Raw genomic sequence first — 10,844 nt, 5'->3', positions numbered from 1 at the left:
TTTAGCAGGGAAGCTGAAAAGCTGCAGTGCTTTGCTGTTCAGTCTGTGGTTGTGTAGCAGGATGCTGGTAGGCACAGTGTGACTGTCTGCTCAGCCTATGATTAAACACCACTTTATTGCTTTACGTAAGATTTGATTTGCTGTACTAAAATAAGGATTCCAGCTATGTAAGTGGATGACACAACAGTATTTCCCTTTATGAAATCAAAGAATTAAAAATATTCTCCAATATTTTTTGGTTTATGATTTATTTTCTAAAAGGAGAACACAGAACAAGTGGTTTACAGAGGGGATATGTAGCTATACCGTAGACAAAAAGGCAGTTTAATCCCAGTTGGACTTTAACACTGAGCTATAAATCCAGCATGATTGTGTGTGAAATTAAATGGGTCATGAAATCAGATTTCACCCTGATAAACAATTTGGGTGAAGGACTTGCACTGGAAGAATATCTGTAATAGTGTGAAAAAAACAACAAAAAAACAAAGCTAAACATTCTGTCATACTGGAGCTGTCCCATAATTTTTATGGGCAGATTTTTTTCTGTGAATATGAAATCTAAATGATCATAAATACTGACAGTTACAAGTCCAAAAGAAATACTTCTTGTTGCCTTTGTTTGGTGTGATTCACACTAAATATGCACTACATCTGATTGATATTAAAGCCTCTACAAGACAGTTTGTCTCAAATGACAGAAGACAGTAAACCAAGACAACAGCAAAAACAAATGAGCAACTCCAGGGACATAAATAGCAAGACGTCAGCACTCACAGCAAGGGACTTCGGGTTGGAGCCACACAACATAATTATGAAGTACAGATGTATTAGTCAAACTTCCCCACCCCTCTTATCCCTTGTGTACTTGTGTGTGCTCTGCGTTTGCTCACTTGTCCCGCCTTTCAGCAGCACTGAGAGATGTGACGGGGCGGGCGAGGCTTGGAGAGAGGGAATCTACCCTTTTCAGCAATAGATGGCTCTATTGAGAGTAAGCAGGGGAATGCCAATGGCATCCACCCCCCCCAACCCCATTCCATCCCTTCTTTCTGCCCGTCCAGTCAAGCGGAAGAAATCGGAAGTCCACTCTGACAGAGAGCCAGGGTTTGACTAGCTTAGATGCCGGTTCTCATTACTTTAGAGACTGTCAACACTTCAAGCTTCAGGTTGAGCCATAAATACTCTCAGTCGTGTAAAAATAAATCACTTTCATTGGAATTAGTCAGATTTTGTGGTCATTGTTTTCGTTACTCATTGGCTGAACACCATGTCTTCTTTCAACTGTTGCCTGAGAGACAAACTATCTGTTGCTTTCATTTTCCTTTCACGTATCCTCCCTCTTTTTGTCACTTTGTGTCTCTATTCATCTGTCTATCTGTCAATCCATCCATTTATCCGCCAGCATCTGTCATTTCTCTTGTCACTTAAATCATCCATCCATTAGACCATCCATCTTTCAAGCTATGCACTCGTCTACTTTTCAGTGCATCCCTTACTCATTCATCTGTCCATCCTGTCTTTTGTGCATGGTGATGTTGTTGTGGCTGCCGCTCTGATCTCAACTTTCTGCTGACTTATGGTGACAGATCGGAAAATGGCTCAGGCAGGCAACATGTTCATGTGCTTTCACACCGATAAGGCTAAACACACCTGTGCACCGCACAACACACAAACACATACAGGAAAACACACTGATTCCCATGACCTTATGTACTTGCTGTTTTCACCTTACATGCCAGGTGAGCCCCTGCTTTCAAACAACACTGCAGACAGAAGAGAGTTTCAAAGTGACGTAAACAGGTTGTGTGACTTCTGTGAAATGAATCACTAGCTGGACAAGCTAAATGAATAGAGAGGATGAATTTGCTAAGTGTGTGCGAGAGAGAGAGAGAGAAAGAGAGAGAGAGAGAGAGAGAGAGAGAGAGAGAGAGAGAGAGAGAGAGAGAGAGAGAGAGAGAGAGAGAGTGTGTGTGTGTGTATGGGTTTGACAGGGGGTTAGAAGCCAGGGGCCTCTCTCGGTCTCTCTCTCTTTAGCAAGTGAGTGAAATACAGGCCTGGTTGTCAAGGTGACAGGCCCTGACAGCACATTCCAGCTAAACCGTCAACAGCCTTTCACCAAGGAAATACACAAACACACACAAAATGGCCTTCTCTTTCTTACCTACTCCCTCAATGCTCTCTTTGTCTGTTTCTTCACATTTCTTTCTACAAAATTGTTCATAACCTCTACTTCTGTCTGACTCTTAAGTCTGTATGTCTTCCTCTGGCTGCAAGTTCATACTTGGCAGTAACTCTTTGCACACACCGATCACCTCTGCTCATGCTCAGGCAAGTTTGCAGAGCACTTGAGGTGTTTTTTGATTTGTGAAGAGAGGGGCGGGTGGTGCAGTTTTACAATTCATCCAGGTGAGGGCCTAGTGTTGAGAGAGGAGAAAGCTAAGTGAGAAATTACGAGCCAAAGGGAGGTAAACGAATGAGAACAAGGGTGGAACAGAAAGATGAATATGGGGAGTGACTAAAGATCATTCATTATTTTAATGTTTTGTCTCTCAGCAATTTCATCCCAATCTTCTCTGCTATCAGTCAGTCACTCTCCTCGCCTCAGCGCTCTTGATCTCTGGTTTCCTTGGTTTGTCTCTCTGTTTGACAGCTGGGAGGTGTGCCACCATGCCATACCTGTCAAAGCCTGTCACAAACCAGTTTCTGCCCTTCAGCTACACACACACATACACACACACACACACACACACACACACACACACACACACACACACACACAGGAAAAACTGATGGAAAGAGGGGCAGAGAATTTTTTGAATGAATGAATGTAAGTCTGCCATAGATACAGTGCAAGCAAACATATCTTAACAGTCTAACATTCAGGATTCATTTACTCCACTGTTTTGTTTTGTTTTGAATTCAGACTTTACAAAGCCTCTTTCAAATGAAATACAGTGTGCAAATTCAGTCCTTCTCATTGTTTATTGTAGAGTTGTAGGTGATTTTGTACTGGTGCAGTTAAGAAAAATTCTCCCACGCTCAGTTTCACAGACAAAATGAAACCACAGACTCGCTGGCAACAAGAGCACACTATGACTGTTGAATGAATCATTCAAGTGATTTAAAATGCAGAGGTTAATTTTGAGCCAGGACACAACTTATCAGTTTAGTAATGGCTTGAAAGACACAACGTGCCTACAGGATCCAAATGAACACAGGTTGTGATGTTACACTAGGATAAGACTTGATTTCATCGTACGCAATCATATATGAACACATTATATGTAAATGTGATCTAGGAGTTTGCTGTTTTTCTACTGCTGCCCTTATCATTTTTTAGATATGTGCCAGCAAAATGCCTTAGAAAGTGGGGTGAAATGTAATCAGGCACTAAACTCTTCTTACCTCTTGCCTCCACTGAGCTGTGCTCTTCTTCATCACATCAGACCATTCAAGACAGAGATATAACGCTCTCTAGGTGTAATATTCAGTATAGCAACAAATCTACTGCATGCAGAGTAATTTATTGCACCATAAACACAAAGGCATAAAGATAAACATCAGCTGTGACTGGTGGAAGTCCATTTTATTTGTAGATCTGGACAAACATGTTTCATTCTAAATATAACAAAGCTTATAAGACACTATACATGTGTTCATTCTCTTGAACAGATCCTATGCACGCATATAACCTCTAACCACTTAAAGGCCACCTAAGCCCTGCGGGTGAGCTGTGTTGGCCTCTGGGAGCCGGCTGACTGAGAGACTCCTTCATTAATCTGAGGCCTCTGACAACTGTCTGTCAGCAGCTGAGGGGGACTTCCACATTTTCTGTCGCTGGTTGTCTTTGAGAACAAAACCGTTCATTAGCATGAACCATAAATTTTGAGTCGGGATCTCTCATCAGCGGCTGGTTTGACATTGCACACCTTTGAGCTAACTCAGGTGTTGCACTGTCTGCGTTTGAGGTGCACGCTCATAAATTAAAGGCAGATGGATACATGCATGCATTCACACTCACACTTCAGTAGGTATACAATCCTCACTAAATCATTTCTAACTCAGCGCAAAAAAAAATAGCTAACCTGTCTGCGCAAATCAACAAGTGTAAACAGTCAGTGACAGTGAAGAGTGGATACACAAAAGCTTTTAGCTGACAGCGATGACACTGGAATAAAAGAATACGCAAAGAGCAAACGCTGACATGTTGTCTTTGTGTCTGATACGGTTAAACAATAGCTGCTGATGACAGGCAAGTGTTGGTCTGCAAGTTTAACAATGGTAAGATTGTTGTGTCTTTTGACACCAATGGTAAAGCACATAAAAACACAGACTGAAAATGACAAGAATCTATAACAGTTAGCTGTATATTTTGAATCTGCAATCTTTGATCTTTGTCTTAGCAAATAGTATAGGCTACTAGCATTTACACATCCAGCAGACACAGAGCAACGTAAGGGTTCACTGGGTGTCATTTTTGTGGCTACCCGACAAATGTTAGTCCAATACACACTCTCCATTTAGCTCTGAGTTTTTCAATAATAACAGCTGCTACCAGTAGCTAAAAATGGTGCAGATGGGAGGTGTGAGAATGAAACAAAATAGTAAAGTTATGGACTGTAAAAACAAAACAATTATTATTTTAGCTGAAATAAGCTTAAAGAACAGGAGGGGTAATTGCAGAGTCCATTGATCATTTTCTGTATGTTTGTCAGGAGTGACTCTCACTTTCATCACTCATCTCACTGTTCATCATTAATTTCATCGTCAACATAAAAAAGTACCGACTAGATCTGTTTTAAGGGAACCTTTTGGGAGCATTACAGAATTTAAGTATGTGATAAAATAATCACTCTTATTGGATCATCCAATAAGAGGATGAAATTAGATAAGTCTTGCTTCTTAAAAGCTCACAAAAAGCATGTGTGGGTAGCACATGAAGCTACCCACACGCTAACTTGTAACATATTTCAACAGTGACTACTTTGTGATTAGAGTGTCCAGTCTGCTGTGATGTTGAGCTTAAAGGCTTAAACTCAGCATCTGTGTTCATAAGCATAAAAATCTCACAATGTGTTTTCTTTCAAAGAGGCTTATTGAGTAATAAGCAGGAGATGTGATATTTGAATGGGAAATCCCCTGGTTTGATGCTAAAGAATGGACGGTATGTGTGCTCATGGATTGCATTATTGCATGTCTGTAATGTGCATGTGTGGCACGTACAGTAGCTTATTCTGTTTATCTGTTAGCATATGTGTGTTAGTGTGGGTTTGCTTCCATGTGGGTTTAAAGCTTTGGTTGCTCATCCCAAATTTAGATTCTTGAGATGCTCTCTCTCTCTGGCTGCTTTACAGTCATGCTATTGCGTGACAGGACTTCATTGCATGAATATTCACCTTGCCAAAGTATAGACTGGTCTTGAGAGAGCTTGAGAGAGACCCGTATCTCCATAAATCCACAATTCTGAGCTAAAAAAAAAGACAGATGAAAAGTGTCACCAAGCCTCTTCTCATAGTGTCTCCTTATTTTCTCTCACGCCTCTCTTTGTTTCTTCTTCCACTACATGATGAATGGCCACTGTTATGTTGCATGAGTTCATTCTAGTGTTTGTGCATCTGTGCTTGTGTGCTATATGTATAGACGCTTGCATGCATCCACACTCCCTTTTCTGCCGTCCTCTCCCCTGCTGTTGTAACAGTTGCTTGCCTTTCACCATTGTTGCTCAGAAAAACACCACACTTGTTCTTGTTCCCAATGTAGAGGCGCATGCACCCTCACATGCCCGATTCACCACGTCTGCTGTGTTGGCTCGTGCTTTGTTAAGTGGCTCATCTTCATTCATATTTTCATACTCCTAATATTATGCAGATCTCAGACTAACATCTTTCCTGTTGTACTTTGGGACCTCTGGGGGTCCTGGAGGTAAGGGGGTCCCCTCTCCCACTCACTCTCACCAAGAGCAGATGGCCCTGGCTGGGCTGGGCAGTCTGAATGAGGCCCTATTGTCTCTGGATGTAGCGTAGCCGCCTAGCCCAGATGGCTTTTATACCTTTTGTGTCTATGCTGACTTTTTGCATAGTGAGACACAGTGTGCTGTCTGCTTCGGTGGGTGGTAGCCCTCTGCCTGCTTTCACTAGCTTCTCTCTCTCTCTCTCTCTCTCTCTCTCTCTCTCTCTCTCTCTCTCTCTCTCTCTCTCTCTCTCTCTCTCTCTCTCTCTCTCTCTCTCTCTCTCTCTCTCTCTCTCTCTCTCTCCCTCTCTCTGTCTCTTTGTCTCTCTCTCACTTTTGTGTCTCAGTGTGTCAGTCCATTTCAAATGTGCTTAATTGGCATGACAGTCAAGGCACACTATTTCAACTAAGCTAAATAAACATATATAAATGTATGTTATATGTAGAGCCTGATACATTACTCAGACTTGTATTATTTGTTGATTTTAGTCTATCCCAGATTCCCTATGTGGCCAAAAATATGTCACTTGAACAAATTATGTAGACGTGATTGTTGAACATCTCATTCTCAAACTATGTACATTAATCTGCTCCTATAAGTTGCTACTCCTCTGGGAAGGTTCACCACACAGTTTTGAAACAGTGGAAAATTCAGGTATAAAACCATGTGTGATGTTAGGTGATAAGGACTGGATTGTAGTGCAGTAGATGTTCCTATTTACTCCAAAAGTGCTCAGTGGTGTTTCAGGTGCAGTGTGTTGAATTTAACGGCATCTAACAGAACTGACTGAGAAATGGAATATAATATATACATGTTTTAATCATTGTATAATCCCATGAAAATAAGAATCTTTGTGTTGTCGTTATCTTAGAATGAGACCTTTATATCGACGTAGAGGGTGGGTCCTCTTCCATGGAGGGCGCCATGTTGCATCGCCATGTTTCTACAGTAGCCCAGAATGAAGAAAACAAGCATTGAATCTACAGCGGGCCTTTTCTTGTTTTTTGTGTAGGGGAGGGGGGATTTAATTGAATGTTTATTATAGTTAGATATCATAAATTATAGTTTTAATTCTTTTTAAGTATTATACACTACAGATTTACATTCATGTTAACTTTAATATTTGTATTCTGTTTATGTCTTTTTATAGTTGTTGACTCTAGTTTAATTACTAGTGATATTTCCTGTTTAAAATTTAGCTGGTATTTAAATATAAAGTTTAGTTTTCAACTGTGACTCCTCACTCACTACATATCATCATAACTTAGCCTCAATTCTATGAAAAATGTATGATTATGGCAGGTGTTCTATATTTTTTAAAGATCAGCCGCTTTCGGATTCAAAGATTCAGTATCAGCTGAGCTCTCGTTATCAACAACCATATCAGTACTAAAGGTCATTTAAGAACTAGTGCACAGCTGGAACAGCTGGTCCACTTACTAGCTTTTTCTTAAATTGATCAGTTAGGATATTGATCATGCAGGTTCTCTATAGTAGCTGTTCAGATATCACTATAGCACTTTTGGTTCTTCATATTCAGAAAAAGCTAGTGAGTGGATCTTGAGTTGGTTGACTGTTCTTAAATAATCAGGCAGTTTACAGTAATGCAGAGGTGCATCAAAGGATGGTAGACTAAAATATGTTGTAATGATAATGAAGAGATGATGTGACAATGTGACTTAATCATTTGGCTCAACTTAATTGTATAATGCCACTTATCATGTTTTCTGTATATGAAACCTAAAATATGTTTTCAAACCTAATTAATTCAGGTCATGTGATTTGATAGACATTTAGTACTAGTACTAGTAGCATACTTGTTCTGTGTGTGAGTGTTTGTGCATGATACAAACATGTTGTTTTGTTTAAAGGGTTTTGTGGAATTTAGTATTTGTGGTGGTGGTTGCTTGTTTGACTGTTTAAAGCTGCACTTTTTCCCATGCTCAGACCAAATGTCTAAAACCACACATAAACACTCATACACACACATGCACGCACACACGCGTACGCACACACACACACACACACACATATCTGCTAGCTGGTTTGGCTATGTGTTCTCATATAGTGAGAGTAATAGTGGATGGTTTAGGTGGTGAAGGCTCTGGAACATTATAGTGGTGATCTGACTGTGTAGGTATCCGTCAGCTGAGAGAGAGAGAAAGAGGGATGCTCTTCAAATTGTACGACATGCATGACTGTGTGTGTATGTGTGTGTGTGTGTGTGTGTGTGTGTGTGTGTGTGTGATGTGTGTGTGTCTCTGCTCCCCCCTGTGTTGTCATCTTCACCGAACCGCAAAAAGTCACATCATGGCACCACCTCCATGCTCGGCTCATTTCCATGTAACAGCTAATTTACTGTTCAAATCAAGTCAGATGTCTAATGAATCTACACATCTATGTTAACACAGACCCTGGATGACCCCTCTTTCACAGACACACACATACACACACAAACAAACGACTAGCGTGCCGTGGACTCATCTCGTCATGGCGGGGCATCATGTGTTCCTTCATGCCCTTGGGCCCCTACACAGCGCAGTGCCAGGGCTCAGAGTGTGGCTAAATCCCCACCAGAGACAGTCAGCCTGTCTGTCTGGCAGGCTGGCACTTCAGCAGCCCGTATTTACAACAACCTCTGGAAGAAAAGGATCTGATTACCACGAGGAATATATACAACGCATCAATCAGCAGGGAGGCAGGGAGGGAGAGAGACAACGAGAGACAGACAGTGGGAGAGAGTAGAAGGAGTATGGCTCAATGTTGTGGTTTTATTGGTGCTCTTAAACCTTCACACACACACATATACAGCAGTGCATACAAGCACACGCACACACACTCATATACACACTTTTTTACACGTTTTTTCTGGCAGGGAATATGGGTCCAGAGAGCAGTCTGGCGTTTCAGTTTCAATCTTTCCCTCAGCCCAGATCAAATACACCAGCAGGCAACTAAAGATGATGTCACTATCCCACAGCTGTCCCTACCACTCAGTGCTGCACTGCACAGTGTGCATGTGTGCATGTGTGTGTGTGCGTGTGAGTGTGAAAAGCTCTACTGAGGTCAAATTGGACTCTCTCTCTCTCTCTCTCTACTTCCCTCTCTTTAATTCTGTCTTCATTCAAAACTCTAGGGATTGTACAGGCTGTGCTGAAAACTATGGTCCAGATCAGGTTCCCTCGTGTGCGAGAAATACACACACACACACACACACACACACACACACACACAAATACACACACACAGATACACACATACTCATATACTCCAGCTCTAGCTGCCGGGAATGGTATGGGGAGAGAGTGGGAAAGGGAGGGGAAATGAGAGAAAAGTGAGGATGCTTTTACAGCCGAACACTCACAAACCATCAGAGAATAACAGTATTTTATTCACACGTAACCGGCCACACAGGCAACTGTATACTGAGCGTGTGCATACACACTGGAAACTGCAATATCAATATCTTACTTGAGTGCAGTTTTAAAGTATGTGTCATCCACTCATTGTGTTCTGTCAAACTCAGTACATTTTCTCCTCTGTTTGATAGCTATTTACTTGTTTTTCTCTTAAAAAGAGGTGCTAAATGATGATCATGGAGATAAATTACATAATGATTTAAAAACTCTATTAAAATTAAAACACATTGATTTTTTAAAGCGTTTTTAATCCACACTATGGAAAATATCAAAAATAAATTGAAATTAGATTTAGTGTTCAATGTTCCTGTTTAAACTAATTAATAAAGCATGTTCTCTCTTACTGAACTGCTTTCAGACCGATGCATCTCTGATGTAACAATATGGTCCCTAAATAATTATGTCAGTAATTCTTTTCCATCACAGATCCCATGTTTTCTCTTGTGATTTTAATGTTTCCCTTTTCCCTAAACATTAACTTCTAAGGGTGGCCTGCATAGACAGTATTTTATGTGTTTTAATTCAACTATTTTAATTCCTAAAGCTCATATATTATAATTAATCAAACATGATCCAAATGATCTTTCCAATTAATGTGCTGCAAGCAAGTTATATGTAAAACTTTAGAGTTATTAAATCCACATCACTATTGATTTTGTCTAATGACCCACTATTACAACCATAGCAATGAATGGCATTGTAAATCAACTCTGTGCATTCTTGTTCTCTCCAGCATGTTTAGATTTATAACAGGGTCCTTAAAGGCTCCATTAACTCATTTATTAAAAATCTAAGAGTCAACCCTGCCTTCTTTAACACAAGTCTTGCTTTGCTTTATTTGCAAGACAGAAGAAATTATTTTGTGTTGGTTGGACTGTGAGGATGCTCAAAATGGTCTGCCTCCAAATTATGCAAAAAATGCTAGGCTGACAAGAGGCATTGTTTAAATTAGATTAAACTTTATTATCATTGTGCAGAGTATGTGTACAAAGCAAATGAAACGGAGGAACAAAGTATTAATGCAGGAAAGCGTGCTACAGCATAAGTAATCCTATATACAGTGGAGAGTTACAGTATGCCAATATATGTGTGTACATGTACATTTTAAACATGTGTATACAGAAGATAAGGGAACAGTTGTTTAAACTACAGTTATTTCAAAATGCCCCTGTTTAATTGATATTTTATTTAGCTGCTTTTATATTTGGCTAAAATTGGAAAGGAGTCTATCAATTTAAAATGATTTTAAATTTATCACACAATTGTAATTATGTTAAATCTGAATATTTTCAAAGAATGTTTAATGATCATTTCAGAAATATATTTCCATCATCAAAGTAAGCAAAGAGAGGAGGAGATATAACTACACATAACAGCACACTTAATATAGCACAACCATAGTCTTAATTTATGGAGGTTAACGCATCAGAGGTTGAAAGCTTCCTGGAAGTGAAACATGAGTGCTGATACTGTAACTG

The sequence above is a fragment of the Scomber japonicus genome, chromosome 15, assembly GCF_027409825.1.
Source record: "Scomber japonicus isolate fScoJap1 chromosome 15, fScoJap1.pri, whole genome shotgun sequence".
Lineage (NCBI taxonomy): Eukaryota > Metazoa > Chordata > Actinopteri > Scombriformes > Scombridae > Scomber > Scomber japonicus.
Note: the sequence above shows the minus strand (reverse complement) of the source record.